A 16,095-nucleotide genomic window follows, 5' to 3' on the forward strand; every position below is an offset into this window, starting at 1 on the left:
ATGAACTGTTTTCATATATTTTAAACACAACTAAGATATGCACATGAATGTGTGCTTTATAGCAAATATCAGAATGCCATGTTCTGGCAGCACGGTCAACTTGCAAATGTGCAGTCTGGAAGAATATTAACTAGAACATTTGAATGATCACATTTGGGATATGAGCAGTGTTTATCAACATCTCCCATGTAGTACTGTTTAGAGAGCATCTCTCCATTCAGACTGATTCAGGAAAACACTTGCTGTTTTTGCTTTTAGGAGATTCCTGTTTGCAATTTATAAAACTTCCCATGGAGATTTTTTTTTTAAATAACATTGGTTTTTCTAACGCTGTGATGACAATGTGTATCTGATGTTTTTATTGTTCCACAAGAAATAATAATGGAAAACAGAAGTTCTTTAATAAAATCTGAGTTTATTTATTTCCTGGTAGGACCTAACTGTTACATTATTAACAGCAACAAGATGATTTTATAGCTGAGGGAGTTTGATGCCAAGCTCTTAGTTTGATGCCTCTGGCTAGACTTGTGTACCATACAATTTTATTCACTGAGTGTAGTGATTCATTTTTAAAGCTACCTTTCAAATATTCCCTTCCCGAGCAAAACAAAACGAGCTTCTCTGCCGCTCATCAGCAGTCCCGTGCCTCTGTCACTGACAGTGCGTTTATTTAATTTTGTGTACCCCAGCAGCTTAGTCTGTACAGGGAGTCTATTGCCATCTACTTAGTTTCCAAACATCTGCACTTTTTAATTCATATATCTTTTTTTTTTAGATAACTTCAGGCAGTACAAACTTCCAAGTAAATTAGAAAGAATATGTCTTTTCTTCTGTAAACTTTTAACGCTGAGTAAGTTTCCTCGCACTTTCAAAGGCATTCTGGTGACCATCTTGCAATGTGATCAAATAGGGAACCCTTACCTGTCTGGAGCAGAGTCCCACGAGCGGAATGTCACTGTGCCTGCGTGTGGCCCGCGAGATTCTTCCAAGGTAAAATCACGTGACGTGTTTAGAGCTTTTCATTATTATCTGCAGAGGGCTGTTGTTTTCTGAGACAATCATTTAGTGTGGAGAATCTCACATATGTAAATAAGACATGGCCATACCTAACCTCCCATTTCCTCATTCAACTCTACCCATGTCCCCACATCAACCGCCTCACAATTTCACATCTCTGGGTTTTCTTTCCTTTTTTTTTTTTTTTTTCCCTTTTTTGTTAAACCAGTAAGTTTGCTTCCTGCTGCCATATATGTGTGGGTGTGGGGCCTAAAAATGTTCTAACATAAGCAGAAGCCAATTTCATTACAAAATGAATGCATCAAGTACGTTAAAAACACAAGGATACCTCTAACTATGTAAAATCCTACAGATTGTCAGCATTTGATGAGAAAGTAATTTACAGATGGTTTAAATTTTCAGTGGAAGTGTTTTAACTCTACAGTGACTTCCTAAGATGTCAGGCAAAAGTAAAGACTTAAAACGTCAAATCTTTTATGTTTGCCAACTCTGTGAGAATAATAAAGGGGCATTAGAGAGGAACCTTTTGCATGTTAACATTTTTATTTTATAAATACATACATTTATAACTTGTGGTATATATAAAACAATTGAATTATATGTTACTATACATATATTTACAAATATTTATATTTCTTGTATGTTTAAGGTAACTTTAAAATAATCACTGTTTCGGTGGATTTTACAGTAAGAATAGGTTTCTGAGGTGGGACTTAATGGAATTGAGGTCTTCAATACTCAGGTGGATGATAGAACTGGAAACCTGTTTCTGCTAACTGTGGTGAGTGACTGCTTAAGCTCTGAATCATGATATGATCTGCCCTGTAGACTCAGGATGCAAGCCTGTTGTGATGTCATTGGGTTAAATTTATTAACTCTTTATTCCAGCCTCTACGCTCAGATGACGTGCCATTGTCTGAAATCCCTTTCATCATTGATTTCATTTCATTCTTTTATTTTCCTGAGGCTTCCTTCCTTGAATCAAACCTGACTGACGCCACAGGCTGTAGTGAAGTATAGTCTCTGAAAGGTGAAATGGGCTCACAGTTATTTCTGGTGAATCCTGGAGAAGTCAAACATAAAGATAATTTTCATGCTCATTGACACTGTCACTGTAAAAGTCTTAAAGCCTCTGTGACAAAATGAAAGGAAAAATGGACCTACTTAAAATTCTATCTCCTGAACAATGGATGTGTGATCATTTTCTATAACCATCTAAACCTAAAGTCCTGGAATTTCATAACCAATGACATGCTCTTTTGAAATTCGTAGTGCATGTCCTGTGTCACCATTGTGATGTTTTTCATATACATTCTTGGGGAATACGTCTTTGTCCAAAATGAAGAGTTTCTGTGCAATCAGAGTTTGAATATTTCTACCATGTGCAAAGCTCATGAAATCTGAAGAGGCCAGCCACAGAAACAAAATGTTTTATACTGCATCGAGAGAGCTAAGCTCTTGTATTTGTTGCGGTTTTAATAGCCTTCCTTTTATTGCTGTACCTTGATATCTTGTTAGTTGTCTTGGATCCAAGAACATGGTGAATAAGTGAAATTGTAGAAGTACAATAAGTAGTTTTGCCTTGGTAGGGAGGAAACAATTCTAATAAGTTTACTATAGACATAATAGAACGCAAATGGAGATAGAGATCATATTTTAAATATCAGTAAAGAAATATTCACAGTATCAATATCCATGTCTTTGCGATATAATCTTTAATATTTCACTTATCTCACATGTAGTACACCATGAGCCTTTATGGTTTTTCACTTACTACCTGAGAACTTGATTTTGATCACATCACTTTCCTCCACAACTCATTCCACCCCCACAACTTCATGTTCTTTCTAAGTTTTGAAAATCAAACAAAACAAGCAGCACATGGGGTCCCCATGTGCTTAGAGAAAGGATTGAAGGAGCTGAAGAGGTTTGCAACCTCATCGGAAGAACAACAATATCAACCAACCAGACCTCCCAGAGCTCTCAAGGACTAAACCATCAAACAAAGAGGACACATGGAGTTACCGGTAGCTACAGCTGCACATGTAGCAGAGGATGGCCTTTTCAAGCATCAAAGGGAGGAGAGGCCCTTGGTCCTGTGAAGGCTGGAAACCCCCAGTGTAGGGAAATGCCAGGGGAGGGAGGTGGGAAGGAATGAGTGGGTGGGGAAGTATCTTCATAAAAGCAGAGGGAGGGGAATGGGATAGCGATTTTGCAGAAGTGAAACAGTGACTGGTCTGGGGGGGGGGAAGATAACATTCGAAATGTAAATAAAATACCCAACAAAATTGATTTATAAAAGGAAATGGCATCAAATTGGCATTGGGAAATTCCTCCTGAGTGTGGGGTCTGCCTTGGGCAGATAAGTTTTATCATAAATAACCATAGAAAAGTTTATACACTTAGCTATTCATATGACATTCTCCTAATCTAATACTTATATAAAAACATAGGTGCAGAAATTCCTTCATTTCTGATATAGGTGTATGTATCCTCTTTCTGCACATATTTGTAAGAAGCTGTTACTATTATCCTTTTGATGATAGCCATTATTTTGATATATATGATATTATGTTGTAATTTTGACTGGTATTTCCTGAGCATGAAACAAAGTGAGCATTTATCTTAATATTGACCTAGATACTCTTTTTCATTAAAACATTTATTTACTTTACATCTTGATTACAGCTTTCCCTCTCTCCTCTCCTCCCAGTCCCTTCCTCTCACCTCCCTCCTCCCATCTAACCTCCCTTTCACTTCAGAGAAAGAGATGCCCCTGTGGATATCAACCTGCCTGCCTTGGACTGTCAAGGTGGCATATTTCTTACTGAGGATATTCAAGGCAGCTCAGCTAGAGGAAAGGGTTCCAAAGACAGGCGACAGAGTCAGAGACAGCTACTTCTGCTGTTAGGACTTCCATATGAACACCAAGCTGTACACCTGCTATGTAGAGAACCTAGAGCCATAAAATTAATGCTCTCTGATTGACAGTTCCATCTCTGTGAGTCCCTTATGGGCCCTGTTAGTTGTTTCTGTAGGCTTTCTTATGGTGTCCTTTTTTGGGAGCGATGCCCTTGAAACCCTCCATTATTGATGTTATTATTATGGTTAGAAGTAAGTATGACTGGGTTCATGGAAAATCCCCAGCCAGCTGCAGAAGACTAATACAAATCTGGTGGTCAGGATGAATAATGATAGGATAAAGCTCTGACCTTGCTGAGAAATACATCTGACGTCAAGATGCCCAATGTGATGACCTGTGTTCTTTCTGAGAAACCAATATCCTGTTGACATCAGCTGACCACATGAGTACTGTGTCCTTGGTCTGTGTAAATGTTTCCCACTTCCTCCCCCCTCTCTGTTACCCCTGTTATGGTATAAATTCATCCTTGGGAAAAAATAAAATTGTCGCCTTGATCAGACTCTTGTCTTGGCGTCCTTCTTCGTGTCTCTTGTCCCCCATTCTCTTCCCTCAGCACCCTTGTTGACAGTCCTTGACCTCTCTGGCTCCTTCAATCTCTCTTCTTTTCCACAACATTCCACCAGTTTGGCCTAATGTTTGGCTGTGGTGTGGGTCTGTGCTTCTATTTCCATCAGCTGTAGGACATTGCTGCTCTGACAAGGTATCACATCCAAAGACCTACTACCAGGTTTCTGAGGAACCGCCAAATGGATATCCAAAGTGGTTTTCCAATTTTCACTCCCACCAGCAATGGAGGAATGTTTCCACTCCAAGTTCTTGCCCACGTGTACTGTAACTTGAGGTTTTGATCACAGTCATTCTGAGAGGTATGAGCTAGAATTTCAGGTTGTTTTCATTTCCATTTTCCTGATGACTAAGGATGTCCAACATTCCTTTAAATGCTTCCCAGCCATTAGAGATCATTCTATTTAGAATTCTCTGTTTAGACTTGTACACCCCCCTTTTTAAATTGGGTTTTTGGTTTGTTGATATCTAATTTCTCGAGTCTTTATATATTTTGGGTATCAGTCCTCTGTCAGCTATAGGGTTGGTACAAATCTGCTATCATTCTGTAGACTGTAATTTTGTCTGTTGACAGTGTTTTTTTTTGCTTACTGAAGTTTCTTAGCTTCATTAGCTCCTTTTTATTAATTGATGGTCTTAGTGCCTTTGCTATTGGTGTTCTGTTCAGGAACTTGCCCCTCGTACCAAGGTATTCAAGACTATTGCCCACTTTTTCTTCTATCAGGTTTAATGAACCTGGATTAATCTTGGAGTCCTCGATCCCCTTAGACTTGAGTTTTGTGTAGGGTGACAGATATGGATCTATTTGGCAATCTTTAACATGCAGGCATCTGGTTAGACCAGCAAAATTTGTTGAAAATGATTTCTTTCTTCCTTTGTATGGTTTTCACTTCTTTGTCAAAAATTAAGTGTCTGTAGGTATATGTTTTTACTTCCTAGGACTTCAATTCAATTCCAATGATCAACTTGTCTTTTTATGATAATACTATGTTGTTTATAGTACTTTTGCTTTGTAGGACAGCTTGAAATCAGGATGGTGATAGCTGCAGGAGTTCTTTTATTTTAGCTATCTTGGGATGTTCTTTTCTCCATATGAAGTTGAGTATTATTCTTTCAAGGTTGTGTGAGAATTTTGATGGGAATTTATTGAATCTCTGGATTGATTTTGGTAGGATAGTTATTTTTACTGTGCTAATTCTACTGATCCATGAGAATGGGAGTTCCTTCCATACTCTCCTATCTTCTGTTTCTTTCTTCAAATACATGAAATTTATGTCACACAGGCCTTCCACATGCTTGCTTAGCGTCACACCAAGATTTTTTACATTACTTATGACTATTGCAAGTGTGTTCTTTCTCTAAATTCAGTGTTAGCCCATTTGTATGCCAGAGGGATAATGCTGTGTTTATGTTTTTTTTTGTTTTTTGTTTTTTGTTTTTTTTGCATCCAGCCAGGTTGCTGAAGGTGTTTATTAGCTGTAGTTCTCTAGTAGAATGTTTTATGTCACTTATATATATAGTATCATATCATCTGCGAATTGTGATACTTTTGACTTTTTCTCTTCCCATTTGATTCCCAGTGATCCTGTTTAGTCGTCTTACTGCTCTACCTAAAGCTTCAAGTATTGCAGTGCATAAATGTGGATTAGGCAGCCTTTTTCTTGTCCCTTATATAAGTAGAATTGCTTGTTTTTCCTCCAATTAATTGGTGTTTGCTGTTTACTTGTTATACATCACTCTGACTGTATTCAGCTGTGTGCCTTTTATATCTCCAAGATGTTTATCATGAAGGAGTACTAGATTTTGTCAAAGGCCTTTTCAGAATCTTAATAAGCTGTTCATACTTTCCCCCAGTTTGTTTACATGGTGCATTATATTGATAGATTTTCCTACGTTGAACCATCTCTGAATGAAGCCTACTTGGTTGTGACAGATGGCGTTTTTGATGTCTTCTTGGATTCCTCCGGGTGTGTTTGATTCTTTTTTTGTTCTAGAGTGTTTGGGAGTACTATAAAGTTGCTAGTATTAGAACTCTCCAATTTCTTTATGAAGGCCCTTGCTACTATGAACTTTCCTCCTACCATGGTTTTCCATGTGTCCCATAAATTTGGGCATGTTACGAGTTTTGAGAGGAGGACATGACAAACTCCATTTGTCTCCATTTAAGGACCAGGCCTGGTGCTCCATGTATCCCTCACTCCTTTCCTGGCATACCACACCCTGAGCCCAATCCTGAAATTTCCAGCTCAAGGGCTAGGCAGCCTCCCCCAGAGGCTCTTCCTGATATAATTCACACATTTTGGTCTCCCCCACCCATCCTCTTTGAGTGCTCACACTTTCTTTCTCTTCCCTCTCTCTCTCTCTCCCTTCCCATGGAGAATTCCGTGGCCTCCTTCTTTGGGACCAATGAACTTGCCCACCCTAGAGCAGCTTCCCAGCAAACCTGCATTAACACAATCTAGCCTAGCTTGAAATGTCTTATTTCACCAGTGGTGAAATAACTTTTAAAAAGGGGTTAACTTAATTTTCTTGTATCTATTGAGGCTTTCTGTCTGACAGAGCATGTGGTCAGTTTTGGAGAAGGATCCATGAGTTGCTGAGAAGTAAATTCTTCTTGTTTTTTGTTTTTTGGGTTTTTTTTTTTGTTTGTCTCTTTTTCTATTCACAAAGACTCCAGTCCACCTTTTAATGTTTTTTGAAAACTTCCCAACATGACAGAACTAAACTGAAATGTCCTGATAATCACCTCTTACATTTGCATGACCAACAAATATTCATGAGCCAAGGGAAAAAAAAAGGGGGGGAGAAGCTTTTAAAACTAAATATGGATAACTCAGTGTAACTGCTGAACAGAGAAAGGAATTAAAACACTTTAACTTAAAAAATCATGAGTGGATGATAAAGTGTGTAGAAGCTAAAAATTTACCAACTAAGACCTGGAATCACTGATTGTTCAGAAGCTACACAGTTGGACCATGGGTGGTGCTGAAGAGCAGAAAAGAATTGTGGATGAATCTGCTCTGTTCTAACTGCTCCCAATGCCACCTGTCTCCTAGGAAAGCCTGACGTTGATTAGATACTGAGCCAGACTAATGCTGGCAGCGGATCCAGTGATGGTAACCTGACGATCAGTGGATCCTTCCACTGGGTTTGCAATTTTCATCTGCTCCCCAGAAATCTGACGGACCTTATTGATTTTGGTGCCCTGACACCCAATTATGCAGATAATCAAATCATTTGGAATGGTGAGTTCGTGAGAAGTAGTTTGAGCAGACGCATCTAAACCTGCCCAACAGCTTTTCACCTCTGGAGAGCTGGATTCAATGCCACTGAATCCGGGTCGTGGTCAAAGGAGACTGTTGCATTGCCAAATGGTGAAGTTTGGACCACCTGCAAAGACGGCTGGAGAGCTAGAGGACTTGGGCTGGTAAGGGATGGTCTCGCCCTTCAGGGGGAATCCAACATGACCACGCAGAACTGTTTGACACACTCAATGATGGATTGCAGAATGCCAGCAATGGTGATTGCCCCATCAGTTGAGTTGGAGAGCATATTCCCTGCTACCTGGACCTGAGCCCCTGTACTCTCTCTTATTTCCTTGACCTTGTGATCACCTTTTCCGATTAGAGAGGCACACTGACTAGCAGGAACCACCAGCCTTAAGGTGATGGGGGTCTAGTGGCAGCTGTGCTGTTGGTCATAGACTGCTTACGTTCTCTTCCAGTTTGTCAATAATCATAGCAAAGGCTTTGAAGATAGTATCAGTCGGTCCAACCAAAGTGACACAGCCCTTATACATTTAATGAGCCTTAGTTAAGCAGCACAATAGCTGGGCAGTTTCCTTCACGCTGTTAGAATCTAATTTCCTAACGAGAACCCTAGCTATCATTACTCACTATGCTTCCTTTTGGCTGCTCTTAGCTGCATTGGGCAGCCCTCAGAGCTATGCTCTCCTCTCTTTTTTCCCACGACTGATATCCTTTCTTCTTCCTGTGTGTTCTTCCTTTGTTCTATGTCTTCATATTCTTCTTTTTTCCTCCTTCCCTCCTTCTCTGGACCATGGAACAAAGAAAGAATGTTCAGGAAAGGAGAAAGGAAAGGCCACCAGGCTGCCTAATTGGAGTTAAGAGCAGCCTGGATGAAACATAATAAACAGTAATTACTCGGGATTATTGATAGTAAAGTAGATCCCACCAGCATGGAGGGTAGGCAGCTGTGTAGGATATATTGTAAATATAAATGCTGTGAATGCTTTCTTCTAGGAACTCAACAACCAAAGGTGGAGTAGAAACCTTGCGTCAGGATGTTTGATATTTTTTAATACATTACCATGCATTAGGGGTCTAGATATTTCAAATTGAGATGTCATAGTTGTGAATTTTTTTCTTTAACACATATGAAGAATCCTTCCCCTTCTCTTTTGGTTAATTTTGGTTGAAAGACTATTTTATTAGATATTGGAATGGCTATTCCAGCTTGGTTCTTGGGTCCATTTGCTTGGAAATTCTTTACCTGGCCATTTAGTCTGCGATAGTCTATCTTTATGTTAAAGTGTGTTTCTTATATGCAGCAGAATGATGGATTCTATTTTCACATCCAATCTGTAATCCTGTGTCTTTATTAGGAAGTTTAGTCCATTGACATTGAGAAATACTAAATGAAATTTTGATGTAGTAGGGTGTGTGTGTGTGTGTGTGTGTGTGTGTGTGTGTGTGTGTGTGTTTTCCATCTCTTAGTTTTGTGGTATGAAATTATTTATTTCTTGTGTTCTTGGGTTGGACATTTCCTCCTAGTATCTTCTATATGTCATAGATATTTTTTAGAGGATGATGTTGGCTAAGCCAGCATTATATGAAAACCAATCAAAAATAGGTAGGAAAACAAATAGAAGAATCTTTCTCCAGACCATAGGTATAAAAGTCTCAAAAAACAAACAATCGAACAAACACCTACATACAAACAGAATTCAAGAAACACATCAAAAAGTTTATTCTCCATGATGAGCCTGACTTCATTCCAGAAAGATTACAATTGAACACAAAAATGACAATAGAATTAATTTATCAAATAAATAGTTCCAATGACAGATCTCAAGAGGTAGAAGATGAAATGACTACCCCTCCTTGATAAAAATGACTACCCCTTCTTGATAAAAATGACTACCCCTTCTTGGTAAAAATGACTTCATGTTTATTGTTCTGATGTCATTTTTATGTGCTCCAACAAGTGGTTCTGTACTTGTGCCTTCTCTCCTCTCCTTTCTCTTCCCTTCTCCTCTCCTGAACATTCTCCCTTTATTCCATGGTCCAGAGAAAGAGGAAAGGAGGAAAACGAAGAATAAGAAGCCATAGAACAAAGGAAGAACACACAGGTTTTGTTTGTTTTATCCTATTCTGCATTGTTACTTTCTGTTTTATCATATTATATAATGTTTATATTGTATTATTTTTATAATCCCTTAGAAGCCTGTTGGTTTTCCAATGAGAGTCAGAAAGAAGGTGGATCTATTTGGGAGGAGATGTTAGAAGGAATGGAGTAGAGGGGGGAATTCATAATCAGGATATATAATATGTAAAAAAGGAATCCACTTCAACATAAGGAGAAAAGTATACACAACTGTGAATTTATTAGATTTTTTTTAAATTGTAAACTGATTTGATATACTTAGTTATCTCAACAAAGGAAAATTTTAATTTCATGAAAAGTAAAATTAAAAAAAATTAAATTATATGCAGAAAAGTCTTATCATTCAATCCAAAGGAGTGCTCTACTACAATATGAAATTGCATTTTAATGACTCATTTTTGTTGCATTACCTGAAAACTATCTTTGACTTAAAAGGGAGCAACTCAACTGTTTAGTTCATAACCAAGCATGTGAATGTTTAGTTAAAGATTCAAAAAATAACTTATGTATTAATCATAAATGAAGATGGAATTGCAGTTTCATTACACGCTTGAAATATGCTGATAATTCAACTCAGAAAACTTTACTTTTAGATTGTATTTTACCCATGCGATTCAAACAAATGGTCTTCTTCCATTTAATAAAACTATTTGCATATTCTGAACATCCACATTAGGCAAACGGGAAATCCTTCTTTTGATTCTATAGCTATTGAACTGTGAGGCACAAACAAACTCATTATCACACTGGAGTTTGCTTCGGAAAACTATTAAAATGTAGTGGAGTGTGGAGGATGAGTAGGTGAAAAGTCTTTACTGACTAAATGTAGTAGGGAATACTTTGTTTTAAAGAAAAGAATATAAATGATAGGTTACCATTTCCATTCAGTGTACTCATATCACACGGACATTTTGTGGTCCTGCAAACTACACACTTAGGTGGTTTCTTACTTATAAAGTCAGCCCGGAGGCACTGCCTCATTCTAAGCTGGTAGAGTTTCTCCTAACACCTTTTAATTTTCAGAACTGGCTTTGTGCTTAATTTTCTTGTGGCTTTTTGCAAACAAATAAAAAGATTTATTACTAAGTTTACTCTGCCTGACAATAAAAACTGTGACTGAATAAAGTGACGTTGTTTTCTTGATATAAAAGTCTGTTACTCTAATTAGAATAGCTGTTTTACTGAAACAGAAACAGAGGATGGACTCAGTAAACCAACTCTACCCTCGCCGATCCCAAGTTAGGTAATTTCTTCAATATGTTATTTTTTTATTGGATATTTTTTATTTATTTAGATTTCAATTTTTATCCTCTTTCCCGGTTTCCTGTCCATAACGCCCTTATCCCACTCCCTCCCCCTTCTTCTATGAGGGTGCTCCCCACCCACACATCAACCCCTTCCTCCCCTCCGCCCTGACATTCCCCTACACTGCTGGTCCAGCCTTGGCAGGACCAAGGGCTTCTCCTCCCATTGGTGTCCAACAAGGTCATTCTCTGCTACATATGCAGCCATGGGTCTGTCCTTGTGTACTCTGGGTAGTGGTTTAGGACCCGGGAGCTCTGGTTGGCTAGCATTGTTGTTCTTATGGGGTTGCAAGCCCCTTCAGCTCCTTCAATCCTTTCTCTAACTCCTCCGATGGGGACCCCATTCTCAGTTCAATGTTTGCTGCTAGTATTCACCTCTGCATTTGTCATGCTCTGGCACAGCCTCTCAGGAGACAGGTATATCAGGCTCCTGTCAGCATGCACTTCTTGGCATCAGCAATATTGTCTGGGCTAGTATATGGTTTGTATATGTGTATAGGCTGGATTCCCAGTTAAACCATTATTTTATAATGATCTTCTCACCTTGTACTGAATCTAAGTTGTAACAAAAAGCCTTATGTGCTCATGGCTATCGACTTTGCTAAAGATGATTGTGCTAACAGGAAGCTTTGCAAAGCAAAATTCCTACAGAACTTAAATTCGGCTCAATAAAATTGAGATAATGTCAGAAGATTTGCATGCAATCTAGGAAAGTCTAAACACTGAAGAAATTAAACCATTCCTAATGTAAACAAATAAAATGTACAAAATTTAAAACATATTTTAATGGACTCACAATAAAGAACATTGAAGACAATAAACAAAATTGATAAATACAGAAATTCTGAAATCGAGAAGAAACTGCTATAAACTGTAATAGCCTTCATAATACGTTTTTCACACATTAAGTCCATTTAACCTGCTTTGAGTCTTGTTTTTCTCCAGAGATTTTGAATAATGGATTCCAGGCTTAGGTATGTAGCTACTGTTACTTTAAATAGAAATATGATCACATGGTGTGGTGCCTCCATGAATGCCCTTTGCTTACTTTGGTTAGATAGGCTCTGAAGAGGAGGAGTTATGGCTATACAAGACAGGATCTCATTTAAATCATTCTGCCTAAAAGCTGGACGTAAATAATGTTCTCTGACATATATGGGAAAAAAATGCCAAAGAGGACATCTAAACTCAGCCAAAAGTGCAGGTAGCAAGTTCTATAACTTAACCAGTTTCTCTAAAATGTTCCATAGCATACCTATGGCAACTCACTGAAAAGTTAATGCTCATTAATATATCATAGAGTTCAGTGCTCTAGGCACAGAGTTTCTGTAATCAGGTCATTCACTGGGCTATGTGCAGAAGTGGTTCAATCTATCATCAAGCATGAGCTAACACATTTAAGCATTCAGAATATTTCTCATTTTCTATCTAGAAAGATATGTAAATACCAAGAAGTAGATTCAGTTTCCATGTAGGCAGGAAACGGAAAAGGAAATCGTCTTGTAAAAACACAGTCCACCCAGGATTCCTTCTGTCCCTCAGTACCTCTCCCTACATAACTGGGCCTCTTGCTTGCGGACAATCCTAGAATACACAACAGTGTATGTTGCTACCTTGTGTACTGTGTTCCCTCAGCCCATCAGCTGGTCCTCTGAGATGCTGTGCCTAATCCTCCAGAAATAAAGCAAACACGCACGCAAATAGCAGGAGTTAGAAATACACACTCCATAAGGAAACAAAAGTAAAAAAGCTTTCTTTCTCAGGCTCAAGAAAATATTTTAAACGGAGCGATTAAAAATGATATGCATGGATTGACTTTAAAGCAAGTACGTATGGGGAAATGGGCTCCGAAGTTTTAACTTGGATTAATTTGCTATTTTTATATACATGCTGGTTCACTGTGCATTTGAACTTATCTGTCTAGGTCCACTACTCAGTGTTTAATCAGAATCTTTTTCTGCTGTTGACTTTTCAGAGCTACTTGCACATTTTACGTAGCTAATACTCGCCAGAGGCAAAGTTTACAAGTATGTTGCCCCATGATTTAAGTTTTCTCTTCACGTGTTGATTGATTGATTGACTGGCTGTCTGATTGACTGATTGATTGATTGATTTGCATCTAAACACTGCCCTGCCTCCCAGTATCCCCTCACAGAGTCCCTTCCCCCATGCCCCTTCCTTTCTTCTCTGAGAAGATAGGTTCGGCTTGGGTACCCTCCACCCTGATGCATCAAGTTTCTGCAATTTAGGGACTTCCTGTCCTACTGAAACCAGACAAGGCTGCTGTGGAGACCGAGATGCCAATCGTTATATATGGGCCAGCGGCTTCAGTCCAGAACACGAACATTCTTTGGTTGGTGTGTCAGTCTGTGAGAGCTCCCATGGGTCTAGGTTAGTGGACTCTGCTGGGGTTTCTAACCCCTTCTGTGCCTTCAATCCTTTCCCCTGCTCTTCCCAAGGGTTCCTGTTTGGCTGTGGGGATCTGCATCTGTTTCCATCAGCTGCTACACAGAGTTTCTCAGAGGACAGTTATGCTAGGCCCTTCCTATAAGCATAAGGGAGTGTCATTAATAGTGTTAGGGATTGGTGCTTGCCCCTGGAAGGAGTCTCAAGTTGGGCTTGTTCTTGGCCATTTTTTCAGTCTCTGCTCCATGTTTGTCCCTGAATTTCTTGTAGACAGGACACATCTTGGGTCAAAAGTTTTTTGGGAAGGTTAGTGTCCTTATCCCCTCACTGGAGGTCCTGCCTGGCTACAGGAGGTGGCCACTTCAGGTTTCATATCCTAGCTGTTATCTCAACATCTTCATTGGCTCCTGGGAGCCTCCTGGGACTTCCTAGAGATTCCCCCCATCTCCTTAACTCCAGCAGCTGCAGTTTTCCATTAATTCTCCTGGCTCTCTGGGCCTCTCTCTATGTCTCTCCCCACTCCTGACACTGTCCCCATTATCCTTCCCCTCCCCTCTCCCACTTAGGTTTCTCCCTCCCTCTGCCTCCCATGATTATTTTGTTTCCCTTTCATAGTGAAATTCAAGCATCCTCTCTTGGATCCTCCTTCTTGTTTAACCTCTTTGAGTCTGTGGAATGTAGCATGGGTATTCAGAACTTTATGGCTAATAGTCCACTGTTAAAATGTTTTAATTTACTGTGTCCCATTTGAGTATTTTTCACATTTTCATATAGATCAGCTTGGCTCATCATCCTGAAACATTTTCTCTATCTTTCGTTCCATTAGGTTCATTGTTATAGATCTTACAGTTGATAATCTATTTTGAGCTGGTTTTCAGAGGTGGTAGAAAGCAAGAATCCATTTTCCTTATTTTGCCTAGACTACTATGATGTAAATGCTCATTCTTCTATTTTATACTGGTTTTATTATTGTTTGCTTGACAGAGCCTCACTATGTGGCTCTTGCTAGCTTGAAAATCCCTATGGATTTTAGTATTTTTAGAACTGTGTTTTTATTAATAAATTAATAAATTTGCTCTTGTTTAGGCAGCACATATACTAATATTGGAAAAATACAGAGAAGATTAGCATAACCCCTGTGCAAGAATGACACACAAATTCATTAAGCATTCCATATTTTCTTCTATCAGACTTTCAGAGAAGACCAATAACAATACTCTTCAAACTATTCCACAACATAGACAGAAGGAGCATTACCCAATTTGTTCCTTGAAGCCACATTTAAGCTTATACCTAAACCACAAAAATACCCTACAAAAATTAAGAGAACTTCAGATGAATTTACCTCATGAATATCGATGCAAAAATTCTCAGTAATATTCTTTCAAATCTAATTCAAGGACACATCAAAATGATTGTTCAACAGTCAAGTAGGCCTCATCCTAGGGATACAGGGTTGGTTCAATATATAGAAATCAATCAAAGTAATCCAATATTTAAACAAACTGAAGAACAATAAAAAAATCACATGATCATCTCATTAGATACTGAGAAAGCATTTGACAAAATTCAACACCCCTTCATGATAAAAGTATTGGAAAGATTAAGAATTCAAGACCCATACCTAAACATAGTAAAGGCAATATGCAGCAAACCAGTAGCTAGCATCAAACTAAATGGAGAGAAACTCAAAACATTCTCATTAAAATGAAGGACTAGACAAGGCTGCTGACTCTCTCCCTACGTATTAAATATAATACTTGAAGTCTTAGGTGGAGCAATCAGACGACAGTAAGAGGTCAAAGGGATACAAATTGGAAGTGAAGAAGTGAAAATATCACACTATTTGCAGATGATATGATGGTATAATTAAGTGACCTCAAAAGTTCCACCAGAAAACTCCTAAACCTGATAAACAACTTCAGCAAAGTGGCTGGATACAAAATCAACCAAAACAAATCAGTAGCCTTCCTCAATTCAAAGGATAAACAAGCTGAGAAGGAAATTATGGAAACAATACTGTTCACAATAGTCACAAAAAATGTAAAATATCTTGATATGACTCTAACCAAGCAAGTGAAAGATTTGTATGACAAAAACTTCAAGTCTCTGAAGAAAGAAATTGAAGATCTCAGAAAATGGAAAGATCTCCTATGCTCATGGATTAGCAGGAATAATATAGTATAACTGGCCATATTTCCAAAAATAATCTACAGATTCAATGCAATCCTCATCAAATGCTGACTTTACCACATACATATGATAACTAAAATAAAAAATTTTCAAATTAAAATTTTAATTGATTGGACCTTGTAATGTAGATGAATTATCCTCGCATCTTTGGAAGTTAAACAAGTTTAGTGTATGACTAAGACATATCTGTATGTGTGTGTGTGTGTGTGTGTGTGTGTGTGTGTGTGTGAGTGTGTGTGTTAAAAACCTGTAAAATGTCCCCTCTTCTTGAATTTATCCACT

At 38.5% G+C, this 16,095-nt stretch overlaps 1 protein-coding gene, 1 non-coding gene and 1 pseudogene across 2 annotated transcripts in view; 2 read left to right on the forward strand and 1 right to left on the reverse strand.

Annotated features, from left to right (window-relative positions):
- Positions 1 to 16,095, forward strand: part of Veph1 (ventricular zone expressed PH domain containing 1) — a 773,456-nt gene that overhangs the window by 603,508 nt on the left and 153,853 nt on the right. The gene's annotated exons all lie outside the window — the stretch shown is intronic.
- On the reverse strand, positions 7,557 to 8,303 carry LOC116895175 (annotated as a pseudogene).
- LOC116897418 lies at positions 14,693 to 14,801 on the forward strand. Its single transcript, XR_004387460.1, has one exon. It is a non-coding gene; the product is annotated as a U6 spliceosomal RNA (small nuclear RNA).

Source organism: Rattus rattus, chromosome 3 (assembly GCF_011064425.1).
Source record: "Rattus rattus isolate New Zealand chromosome 3, Rrattus_CSIRO_v1, whole genome shotgun sequence".
Taxonomy (NCBI): Eukaryota; Metazoa; Chordata; class Mammalia; order Rodentia; family Muridae; genus Rattus; species Rattus rattus.